The sequence below is a fragment of the Chrysemys picta genome, chromosome 11, assembly GCF_011386835.1.
Source record: "Chrysemys picta bellii isolate R12L10 chromosome 11, ASM1138683v2, whole genome shotgun sequence".
NCBI lineage: Eukaryota > Metazoa > Chordata > Testudines > Emydidae > Chrysemys > Chrysemys picta.
This window is the reverse complement of record NC_088801.1, coordinates 57,604,268-57,617,166: the sequence shown is the minus strand read 5'-3', so window position 1 is coordinate 57,617,166 and position 12,899 is coordinate 57,604,268. Positions and strand designations below refer to the sequence as shown.

Below are 12,899 nucleotides of genomic sequence, written 5' to 3'. Positions count from 1 at the left end.
AACTCTGTAAATTCCTAATGCAATTGTTACAAGAAGGCGTGGCAGGTAAATCTGCCTCCTCCCCTTCAGACAAGCCTTCTATTGAATTGCAGTTTCTGAATGTCTCATTCATGTTGCTGCTTCAATATAGCTTGAAAAACAGCATGTGCCAGTTATCATTCCATCAACATGACTAGCTCAGGATATTTTTAAAAAGTTAGTTGGTTAAAAATTAATGATTAACGGGTAGTTGTGGATTGGAGTAATGGGTCTTTAGAAACGGTTTTCAATTTTTCCATTTAAAAATTACAAGATTTTCATCAGCCTTGGAAGAAGTCATAGGACATATGGTCACTCATGGCTCAGTTCTGTCACCCTTACTCCCACTGTGTAGTGCCATACTCACTGAGTAGCCTCAGTGAAATCAGTGGGGTTGCTTCCAGAATAAAAGACTATCCATCATGAGCAAGGGTGGCAGAATCTGGCTCTAAGGGATTCAGCACTGCTTATGCAGCGAAAACTCACTTTGACTGAGGGATAAGGAGAACCCTTTTTCTTTGGGTACAGAGCTAACTACTCATTGCTCAATGTTCCTTGAATTATTTTCTTCCTCTGATTTCAGATACCCAAATGAGTTTCTCAAACTGCAATTTATAGTAGTTTAGAACACTTGGTATTTCCTGTGGAACTGTGTATTATTTCCATATGAATACGAAGAGACTTTATGGTGATTCATGTTTTTACAGTAATACTCAATGACTGAATGATTCGTGGCTTTGACAAAGTGATGAGTTTATTATTGCCTCACCACTAATAGTAGCTCTTCACTTCCAGTGTAATGGCGGCACACTAGTGGTCAAGGGAAAACTTGGAGCCTCTTTACTTAGCAAAGACTATTTACTTATTACTGATTTTCCTTGACGTCAACAACATTTCATGTCACTTACATGCCCAAATAGACACTTAAAACAAATCTACCATCCAATTATAATTTATAACGGTAGATCTATAATATACCAGGAGCCAAATCCTGTTCTGTGTTGGTTGGTTACACTAGGACTGAGGTTCCCAATCTGTGGCGTGCGCCAAGAAATGTTTCGGGTGACATGGCTGGGGCCTGGATCAGCCCTTGTTGGTGGCGTGGGGAGGGAGGAACACCCGGCCCCGGCTGCCGGTCCTGGCTGCTCGCCCCGTGCCCAGGGCTCTGCTCCTGGCCCCAGCTCCCAGCCCCGTGCCCAGGGTCCTGGCTGCCGGCCCCACACCCGGGGTTCTGCTCCCAGCCCCAGGTCCTGGCCCCGCGTCTGAGGCTCCACTCCTGGCCCCGCACCCGGGGTCCCAACTGCCAGCCCCATGCCCACGGCTCTGCTCCTGGCCCTGTGCCCAGGGTCCTGAACTGCTGGCTCCACACCCATGGCTCCGTGCCCCTGCCCAGCTGTGGCCTCAGCCTCGGCCCCGGATGCAGATGGGGTAATGGGGAGGCGCGAGGTAAAAGGTTTGGGGATCACTTCACTAGAGAGTGGTGGGAAACAGATGCAAAAGGAAACACCTTTTTCCCCGCCTGTACCACAGACATGCATCATTAGCACAGGATTCCTACAGCACATACTGTGCTGGGAAAGGGACCCCTTCCTGCATCCACCTACACACACATGCTGCAAGGGAGCATGGTGTGACGGCAAGGGGACATGATCCTTAATGACCATATATATTTTAAACAATCCATCCTGTTTGCAAGGACGAAGCCCTGCATATTTTCTTTATTTGTGTCAACTCCTTCCTTTCAGCCTCAAGTCCTGGCAAAAATATCTTGAGACAGATCCTCGGCTGGTATAATCATCGTAGCTGCTCTGAAATCAATGGAGCTACACCGAATTACAGAACCTGAGGCTCTGGTCTCTCGTTTCCTTGATGGTTAACCATTGCTGCTTCTTCTCTGCTGCAGATTAAATACTCTGGGGAAAATTTGCAAATGTGTGTTCCTGAAGCTAGGCTCCTAAATCCATATTTAGGCACCTCAATAAAATGGCCTTATTTCTAGAGATGCTGAGTACCCAGAATCCCACTCAAGTCAGTGGGAGCTTCAGGTACTCAGAATCTTTGGAAATAAGTTCACTTTTATGTAGGTGCCTAAATACACATTTCAGGGCCTAACTCTAAGGAAGCCCTGTGGAGAATTTGACCTGCAATTACACAGTCATCCCCTCCCTGTCTCACAAATGTTTCAGGGTTATTTTTGCAGAAGGGGCTGGATGAAGTTTTGGCATGAGTTGCCTTTCTCTCTTACAAATGTACTGCAATTTTTGCTACTAGTATTAGAGCAAAAAAACGGGAACATTTGGGGCCAGAACCTCAGCTGGTATAAGTCAGTGTAGATCCATTGACTTCAATGAAACCTAGCTGATTTTCACTCGCTGAACAATTGACTGACTATCCTCCAGAAGCAACTGGTCTGAAGATCAAACCCATAAATACTCAATACCGTATCAAGCATCACTTGCACTTCTGTTTTAAGCTATATCCATAACTATCACTGAGTTCACAGTAATCTGTTATAGCTGATAAATGCTACGTTATTTTCTATATATATACATATTTGCAGTATAAACTAGGTCAGACTACTGCTAAATAAAGCTTTTATCCAGGACTAAGGTTAGATTTTTAAATGCAGATGAAAAATTTGTCAGGAGATGGCTGGTTTACATTTACAGAAATCCATATGGATTTGTCTCAGCAGCCCTTTCCAACTATAGCTCATGATTTGGGAAGGGAAAGTTATACTCATGTGCTTCCCCATCCCCCCCACACCATCTAGCTAACAGCATTTGAGGATTTCATCTTTAAATCTGACACCAGTTAAATAAACATCTTACCCTCGAAACAAATGGCTGGCACTTTTCCAGTTGAAAACCCTTTTGCTTCAAATGAATACATAGCTTCACTAGTAAAGAAGTCACTGTGCGACCTGCGGTTCCTTTTTTGAAAAAACAAACAGTAAAGCTTTCTGTTTTATTTGAAAAGCTGAGTAACCATCTGATTATTTAACATGACACCCAGCCCTAAATTAAACAGTTACTTCTTTAAGGTCCTGAGTCAAAGCTTGCTGATTGAGGTCAAGGGACCCTGGATCAAATCCATAGCTCTGTTTGGTTTTCTAGTGACTTTCTGTTTGTCACACAACATAACTGTGCACTTTTTGGTTGCCCAAGGCAACAGAATTCAGAGGTTGCAAGTCAGTTACGCTAGTTAAGAGGGAAGCAGAAATTAAATGATTGCTTTTGCAACATTAATATTGCATACTTAGTATTTGAGTGATAGGAATCTGTAGAGTAATGCAATCTCATGATAACTATTTGGTATAGTAAGTTAATCCCGCTTCCATTAGTATAATTACATTAATTTCAAAGTAGAAATTCTATTTTCTTACAAGCAAATGATTTGCTGCTAAATGCCTGAATTTTCCATTTCCCTAAATGGGCAAAACATTTTTCTCACTGCTCCGAGTGGCTGATACTATCCACAATAGGATGACTGAGTTTTTTCCTCTTCTTGAAATCCCTGTTCCCTTGCAGGATTTTACTTCTCCTTACTTACATCATCCAGAAAAGAAAAGTCTTTCAGATGGAAAGAGAGAGATTAGAGTTTGATGGGCCTAATTTTTCATCTATTTCTCCAATGAACAAAGAGATGACCAACAGTTCGGAACCTGCATTCAACCTATTCCTACTCACATTGTAGTCTGTATGATGGACAACTTAAAATGATCATACAAGAGGAAGGTGTAATAAATACAATGAAAGTACCAGGGCAGAATATACATTACATGAATGCTCTACAGTCCTACTGCTTAGACCTGTGGCTATAGCTATGAAGACAATTCTCTTAGGGACCTAATCTTGCAAGCCTTACTCCAGCAAAACTCCTATTGTACTTTGATGTGTTTTGTGCCCAAGGGTTGCCTGCAGGATCAGGCCCTTAAACAGTATTGTAAATGTCCTCTGCCAGTTACATTTCTTGCACATAAAACTTCTTTAGACAAAATAAAAAATATGGAGATATACCAATCTCATAGAACTGGAAGGGACCCTGAAGGGTCATCGAGTCCAGCCCCCTGCCTTCACTAGCAGGACCAAAACATGATCTTACCTTAGTTCACCCATTGAAACACTACAGAGGAAACACTGTTCACATCATCCATCCATTTTCTTTACCTGGCATTCAGTTCAGCAATATAAATTTCTTCTTTAATTATTAAATCATCTTATCAATCAAAGCACGGTACTGTTACTAGTCCCTTATCAGTTATGACAAGCTAATATTTACTGGTTTTTCTTTCTCTCTCTGACATCTCAAAATCTATGCTCGTGTTCAGACAAGTTTTAAAATGTGTTAATTTATCTTTCTATATTTCATTAGTGAGCTAGTTTGCCAGTAAAACAGTCCCTGGCAATACAATGCTTTTCAAGGAAAGTATCCCTCATGCAGCACACGATAGCTTTGGAGCACACAGTAAGCAAGCTGTGCAAATGCTGATATGCTAAGTCAAATACTTAAGAGGAAATTTAAATTAAAATTACTGTCAGGGGAAATAGCCTTTAAAGGGTACATACTCAGTTTGATGTCTGGGTAATTGGGAACATAATGCCATGCCCACTGAGATAGGAAAATATATATAGTTTGTGAGCCTTTAAAAAAATTAAAAATAGAAATATATATAGTACACTTAGTACTGTGCATTATCTACCTCCCCTAATCCTTATTTCATGTTCTCCAAAGACTAAACTATATCCTTCTGATATCACAACTCAAAAAGAGTCCAGCAGAAAAATAAGAACAATATAAAGTAATCAGCATGCTCTGCATGGTCAGCTACACTCTAGACTACTAGTTTACTGGTTTTCTTTTCTGAAAGTACAAATCTGTTGTTTTCTTCTGGTACTTCACATTCCTTGCAATTTTTCTTTGATATTTTTTCTTTTTAACTGCATCATCTTTAACAACTGATCTTTTCTGCAGTCCCCCTCAACCTCTACAAGGTACATTAAAAGCCACAACGCAAACTATATAACAAACGTTTACATAAAAAGACCTCTTTTCCAATGCCCGGGCCCAGCACTTGCAAAGTTATTACACAGTGCTGCCTAGTTTGGCAGGAGAGCTAGACCCAAGCAGCGAAAGTTACGCTATGTTTCAGGCCTCTGGAACAGAGAATTGCAGTTAACTGTTTGAACTCTTGCTAATAAACCCTCCTATATAACTGTACTTCAGAAATCATTTGCTGGTAACAGTCAGTTTGGGAGCTATGGCTTTTCCAGCAGGAAAATACAAAAGCTGTTCAACTATTTAAGTATTTTTTCAGTTATCTGGCCAGTATCAGGAGCCAGTAAAGACTGTTTAACAAGAAGAGCCAGTGAGTAGACTAACAACGTTTACTAAACACGTTTTCTTTAAAACTCACCTAGTAGACAAGTTTTGCAACGCTCTTCCTGTGCTGTTCAGAAATGTAGCTCCATCTCCACGCCAGTTGCACTGCCTCAGGGTATCTGGTATCAACATGACTGTTTCTTGACCTGTTTACAACATGGTTTCAGTTTCAGTGTAGATGTAACTATAATCAGGCCTAAAACAGGGTAGAAGCCTTGAACAAGTTATCCTTTTTTTTTTTTATAGCCAGAGTGTTTAACAAGAATAGCAAAAAAATCTGAGGTCTTTTTCTGGGTCCAACTTTCTAAGCTAAACCTAGCACTAAACTAAATGAATATTTGTACTAGCCTGGTTTCAGTAATTAAAAATATACTCTTGCACATGGTACAGTACTAAACTGATGAGCGTTAGAAGTATATTTGTGGACATATGTGAATACATTCTTTGGCTTTAATTAAATAAACAGCAACAATTAAATTTCTTACCTTTTGAAAAATTAATGATTGGAACAAATACAAGTTACTTATGGGATAGCTTTATGTAGTTGTGACTGCAGTACATTATGTCAAGATTCAAACAAAAGGTAACTGAATTTTCATCTCCAGTGGTATGTGGTTCGATGTGCAGACATACATGAATTATCACACATACATGCACATACACCTAAAATAAAGTTAGAGCATGGTTTAACAGACCACAGGTAGGTAATGCAAAATTGAGGCTGAAACAAAGGGAAAAATACATCTCTAGTATAATTCTTTTGAAGTCACTGAAGCCAATAGAGCTGACCTGCCAGTGGATGAATTTGGAGAAGTGCATGGAATTTACAGCTTTGAGCTTAAATATTCAAGGTGACATGAAATGGGACTCTTAACAAGGCAGGATTGGGAACATTGACATGACAACTGATAAGTCTCTAAATCCTACATTGACATGAAGATGGGCTTTTCCGGATCTACAGTCCATGAAATCAAAAATTACCCTCCAGTGTCAGGTGTTCTAATTAGACACATTAGATCCAATGTCTAAGCACAATGAACGATGGTTAAAGACACTCTTCATAACTCTAAATCCATGTGTGATGGGATGTAGTCCCCACATAGGGTGACCAGATGTCCCAATTTTATAGGGACAGTCACGATTTTGGTGGCTTATTCTTATATAGGCTCCTATTACCCCTCACCCCCGTCCCGATTTTTTACACTTGCTGTCTGCTCACCCTATCCCCACACCAGCCATGCAAGAACTGGATTAGGTTACTTGCACCCAATCAGCCAATTAAGATGCAAATGGGAGATTTAGGCTATGTAGAGGTTACTAATTAGGAGGAAGCTCACCTGTGAGGGAACAGGTGGGGCTTGTATAAAGTCAGGAGGCTGGCAACACTATCAGGGAGGAAGCCTACAGCCCATCTTCCTGGGTAACGGAGAAGGAAAGGAAGAAGCAGCACAGTAGAAAGGAGTCTAGGGGTGAAAATAGTACGGTTGGTGTGGATGCAGACTTTAACTCCTCGCTACAGGGCCCTGAACTGGAACCCAGAGAAGAGGGTGGGCCTAGGTTTCCCCTACCAACCACTGCAGAGTGGTATTGCTAGAGGCAGTGAATGGGTAGACTTCATGAGTCACTGCAGGAATGACATAGTCAGGGCAGCGGGTGTGAGGACTGCCTGATGCTGCTTGTGTGCAGAGACATCAAAAGACTCCTCCAGAAGGGGAAATCACAGTGTGATCTGGCTGGAAGGCTGAGTCACGAAGCGGCTGTACTGTGACTCTGAGTGGGAGGAGAAGAAAGTGGGTGCTGAACTGGGCAGAGCTAATCCATAGAATTGCCAGAAGAAGGTGCCACCCAGCAGTGAATAGAGTGCACCATGACACCATGTCTCTTGTACCTAGATGTAAAATATTGCATCAAATCCTAACCCCACTCAAGTAATTGGAAGTTTTGCCATTGACTTCAGTGGAACCAGAATTTCATCTTCCATGGGCATGTATATAAGAGAGATGGATGGAAGTTGGAGATTTACCATGAGCTAATATCTGCATTTTTGGGTCAATCTGTATTAGCTCATCTGCACATTTAAGAATCATTTAGCCCTTTTAATGAAGGTTCCAATGAGATTACCCAGCATCTCTTTGGCTTATCTGGTTTTCATGTACTAGAAACCAGTGCCAAATATGTTATAGAAGATGTTACCTAGTAACACATTCTTTACATGCTAATTAATCTTACTGATCACTAACTGAGATGCTGAAAACTTGTTAGTAGAATGTCAAACCCAAAGACAATCAACTAGTATGCAAAAATTCACTAGAATTCTCCAGCTCAATAAAATTCTACTAGCTGACCTCTTAACTGTGAACCTGAAAGATTCAGAGGTATACCATGAATCAAAGGATCCACCAAGTCCCATCCAGCAACAATATCCCTGCTGGAGTCTAGTGGCTAGCTCCAGAGTACTAGACGCATCAATATGGCTTGATGATATAGTTTGATCAACTTCTCCTCCCCTGCTAGAATTGCTACTGCTTGCAAATCCAGAATGAGAAGACTAATGGCTTTGCCATGAACTTCTTCAGTGGGGCCAGGATTTTGCTCCCCAGTCCTTACTCTGCATTTGGTGAAATCTTGAATCCTACCAGAAAGCTCCCCAATATCCTGGGGGGGGGGAGGGCTGGCCCCAGGAACAGGAAGGGGAGGGTTTAAGAAGCCTGCCCCCCAAATTATTTAATTGTGTTTCACTACAGAACTAGGAGATATGTGCTGCAGCTACAAATGCATATAGGAATTTTCCTGCTTAAAAATAAGTGTCTCCAGATGTCTTTTAAAAACAATATACAAATCACACGAGAAAGTTAAAAGACAGATGTACAAGTGAAATACAAATATAACAAACCTATTAAAAACTCAGGATAAAAAAAAACCTTGAAGTCTGGCATCTCTGAGCAGTTGTCACACATTGCTGCCAGATTCAAAATTAGCAGCCATCCTGTTTCCAGCTATAGTTTTATTTATTTATTCGTACATACATACTTCTCTCCTGAGGCCAAATATCCTTATTTAATTACTGGCTAGGAAAGCTGCTCCTTTTGGTATCCATCAGTTTTGTATCTTTCTTAATCCTTTTCCAAGTTCCATGATGGCCATGTCTCTGCCCTCCAGCCTTCTGGCTCCCAATCCAGGACTGGCCCTGAACGCCTTGTAAGAGACTCTCACAATGTGACCCAAACATCCCATCCTTTTTTCACAGAAGGCTTATATACTCATGGGCTCCCTTCTTTCCAGCACAACATTGTAACATTTCCCTATAAACTAGTCGTTCCTTCTGTACAAACAACCCTTGTGACTGTGGTCTTCATGAGGCTGAATAATAGTTCCCTGTTGTTTGTATTATCATAGTTCTATTAAACTACTCTAGGTCCTCAGCTGTCTGACAGAACTCCACCGAGAATGTAGTACCAACCTTGGTGTTGCCAGCCACTTAAACCCAATGTTACTAACACCTGGTACTCCTAGAATCCACTGAACTCCAATATAAAAGTTTGTACTCACTTGACATATTCCTGTAATAAATGCAAACAATTTGTTTTCAGTCTCTTGTTACAGTATTTACCATCATAGGGGTTGTTGGTTTATGATAAGTCATTATCCTTGTAATGGAAAATATTATTTCTAGAATGCCATGCCCTTTCTTCTGTACTACTCTGTCTCTCTCCAACCATTGCTGGATGTCCTTCCTGTCTCCTAGCAGGGATGGATTAACACAGGGGCTTTAGGGGCTGCAGCCCAGGGCCCCGGGCTAAGGGGGGCTCCGGTGCAACAGGGCTCAGGTAGGCTGCCTGCATGACGTGGCCCCACGCCGCTCCCGGAAGCGGCTGGCTGCTGGCACGTCTCTGCGGCCCCTGGTGAGGGGAGAGGGGAAGGCAGCTCCGTGCACTGCCACCACCCCCAGCACCATCTCTGCAGCTCCCATTGGCTGGTTCCCTGACTCTTGGCATCAAATTGTTTGAGGACAAGTTCAAGGTCACATTTTCCTCTGTTAACCTCCAGACGTTTACTAAGACACTCAGAGGCCGACTCAGACTTTAAGGCCAGAAGGGACCATCATGATTGTCTAATCTGACCTGCACATTGCAGGCCACAGAACCTCACCTGCCCACTCCTGTAATGGGCTCATAACCTCTAGCTGAGTTACTGACGTCCTCAACAGGGGTGGCTCTGTATATTTTGCTGCCCCAAGCACGGCAGTCAGGCAGCCTTCAGTGGCATGCCTGCGGGAGGTCTGCCGGTCCCGCGCCTTCGGCGTACCTGCCGCCGAAACCGCGGGACCGGCGGAGCTCCCACAGGCATGCTGCCAAAGGCAGCCTGACTGCCGCCCTCACGGCGACCGGCAGGCCGCCCCCTGTGGCCTGCCGCCCCAGGCACACGCTTGTTGCACTGGTGCCTGGAGCCGCCCCCGGTCCTCAAATCATGATTTAAAGACTTCAAGTTATAGAGAATCCACCATTTACTCGCGTTCAAACCAGCAACTGACCCATACCCCATGCTGCAGTGGAAGGTGAAAAACCCCAGGGTCTCTGTCAATCTGACCTTCTATATTCCTAGCTTCTCATAGTGATGCAACTGCTTATAGAAAGTTGGGAGTGAGGAGAGGGAAAGAGACTGCACAGTTGAACGAGGCTTTCTTCAGGTTATTAAGAAGTTGGGGGACACTCCTCCCTATTGGTTGCACCTAAAGCATCTCACTTCCCATCTAAGTCTTCGTATCCCAAAGTGTCACCAGATTTGGACCTGCAGCTATTGGACTGAAGCAATGCAATGTATGCCCATTTTGTCTTGAGTGGTGTCTACCCTGAAGGGCATCACTGTTGATCAGTTCAGTAGATGGGCAACTGTAAAACAGCCAGCCCTTCTCATCACTTCTTCCAGGCATTGAACACGCACTTACTCTGTCTATAACTTTCACAAATCATTCAAATCCAACTTATTTTGCTCTCTAGCAGAATAACTTTCTTGACCCACAAGTTTCTTCAGTGCCAACACTTCATACAATAAAAATCCATACTGCTTTTCAAGTTTTTTACTTGACCTTTGAAAAGGAAAGGTCTGAACACTAGTTTCTACATGTGCAAGTTTGCTGATATTAATCATAAAAATCAAGAATAGAGTTCCTGTATCTCTCAGCCCAGGGATATTTCCTATATCTCCATTCAGCTGAATTGTTTCTATAAGAAGTGAATCCTGAGAGGGTGAGGCATTTAACCCTCTAGATTTACTTGTCAACTGTGTTTTGGATTGCCTTTGGCCGATTTCCCTAGCAACAGGAGCATGATAGACAGTAGAGGCCAAAATAAAATCAGTGAGGTCTCCAAATAAATTACAAGCACACTAAATGCAGTGCTGTCAACTTTAAAGGTCAGATTTCTGTGTTGTGAAAATTCAACCAATGCAATGGGAACCTCATGTGTAAACAATGTTTTCCATTGTATTCCTCTAACTGCCATGGCACAGAATGCATCCGTCCCCTGAGGCTGCCATACTTTGAAATTGATAGCAGTAGATACTGTAAAAGCAAAATAGCATTTGGAAAAAAAAATCAGTATTTGCCAGGAGTTAAGTCAGATGGCAACCATGTTGAAGTTGGTCAGAAAGCTCACCCCAAACAGGAAAGAGTTATAAATCATTGAAACCCAGTATTAAAATACAAATTGACTCTCTAGTCTATGAGAGTAAGGGAAACATTTTCAAAAGCACCTAAAGGTCAGATTTTTAAAGGTGTTTAGCTGCCTGAAAATACAGTCAATGGGAATAAGGCACCTACGTCCTTTTGAAAATCCCACTAGGTGCCTATCTGCAGCTCTAGGTGCCTAAATACATTTTAAAATCTTGCCTAAGTGACTTCGGGGCCTAATCCCCATTTCAAAAATGACATCAGGCATTTAAGAGCTTAACTCTCCTGGAAAGTCAGTGGGACTTAGGCGCCTAAGTGTCTAAATCCATTTTAGAAAATGGGACTTATTTCCTGTGCAGGGCAATAAGAGGGCCATCATGTATGCAAGGTGGCTAAGGATAGAGCCCTAGATCATCTGTGGTACACCATGTGATTAACACACACTTTTTTCTACAGTTCAACCAAAACTTGCATTCACCATCAAAAGCACAGTGAGAGACCTCGGCTGCCTTCCTTGATGCATATTCCATTAACATTAACAAGAGTTAGGGGATTGTATGAAGAGAAGAATAGATCCATAAATTCAAAAGGGAACTACCATCATACCAAACTACAAGTATTTTCAGCTGGGAAGCCATTTCATATACAGTACCAAGAAACAGACTGGCAAATGTCACTAAGTTTTAGGAAAGTAAAACTATTTTGTCGTTAGGGATTCTCTTCTACACACCTGCCGTACTTTCACATCAGTTTCACAGCTCCCAGCAGTTCCTTTTGATTACATGCATTCTCAGAACTATCTTTTCTTCCACTGCAGATTTTATAAAGTTTTACCAAGTTATACTGCAGAAATTCAAATATATTGCACAGTCCATGTCAGAAAATGTATTCTTTTGCCACTATATTTGTCCCAAGTCTTCTTAAAAAATTGCTACTCATCGCAGGCCTAATTCCATGCACATCAAAGATTCCCCATTGCCATCACTGGAACTTTGGATGTAGAACTGATTTCCAATTCTATTAGGAAAATATTTTGCAATTATTATAATTGAATGGTCTTCCTTATAATGAAATCCATCTAATTCTAGCTGCCGTCAATGCCAACATTTGTTTACTTCATTAAACCCAAGCAGTTTACTATTATATCAATAATTTTAAAGAACAAATTGCAAGGCACAAATTTTGTCTCCCTCCATTTTAATCTGCAATAATTAGCAGCACCTAGCACTCCTTATACCAGGTATTACCAGATGATAATTTTAAATAACTAGTTAATCTTGTTAACTACCAGAGACAATAGGATTTAGCCTGCTTCTGCTGAAGTGACTGGCAAAACTTGTAATAGAGCCACTCATCTCCCAACATCTCTGGACCAAAATCCACCCTGGCCATAGAAGTCGGTACCCCATATGCTAATGTAAGATCTAGCCCCAAGATAGGCATGATGAGGCTATGTACTGGTGAACACTTTGGTGCAGGAATAATCAGTAAAAATAATTATTTTTTGCACTAGCAACAAGGATTTCATGGTACTAAGCTGCAACGTATTTAACATTATTCCAACTACAGCAAATGCTGTATCTGATGAGATTGAATTTCAAGAAATCCCCCAACTCTCATTGTCAAGGGACTAAATGCAATATAGGTATTGATTTTAGAATAAATGACTTTATGGATCAAAAAAGCTCTTGCTTCCTTTCCCCACATTTCTTTTAAATGTTACAGGCCAAATTCATCTCAGATGTAAATCCATTGAAGCCGGTGGAGTTATATCAGGGATGAATTTGGTTGCATGCCCTTTGTATTTGTCATAAAATGCAATGACTGTTCT

General features: G+C 41.7%; 1 protein-coding gene across 1 annotated transcript in view; it reads right to left on the bottom strand.

Annotated features, from left to right (window-relative positions):
* The window catches only part of SPATS2L (spermatogenesis associated serine rich 2 like), a 166,035-nt gene extending 160,489 nt beyond the window's left edge, over positions 1-5,546 (bottom strand). Inside the window, exon 1 of the mRNA XM_065560913.1 lies at positions 5,435-5,546. The gene's annotated coding sequence lies outside the window, so the exon portion shown is untranslated. The remainder of the gene's footprint in view (positions 1-5,434) is intronic.
* Positions 5,547-12,899: the final 7,353 nt, after the last annotated feature.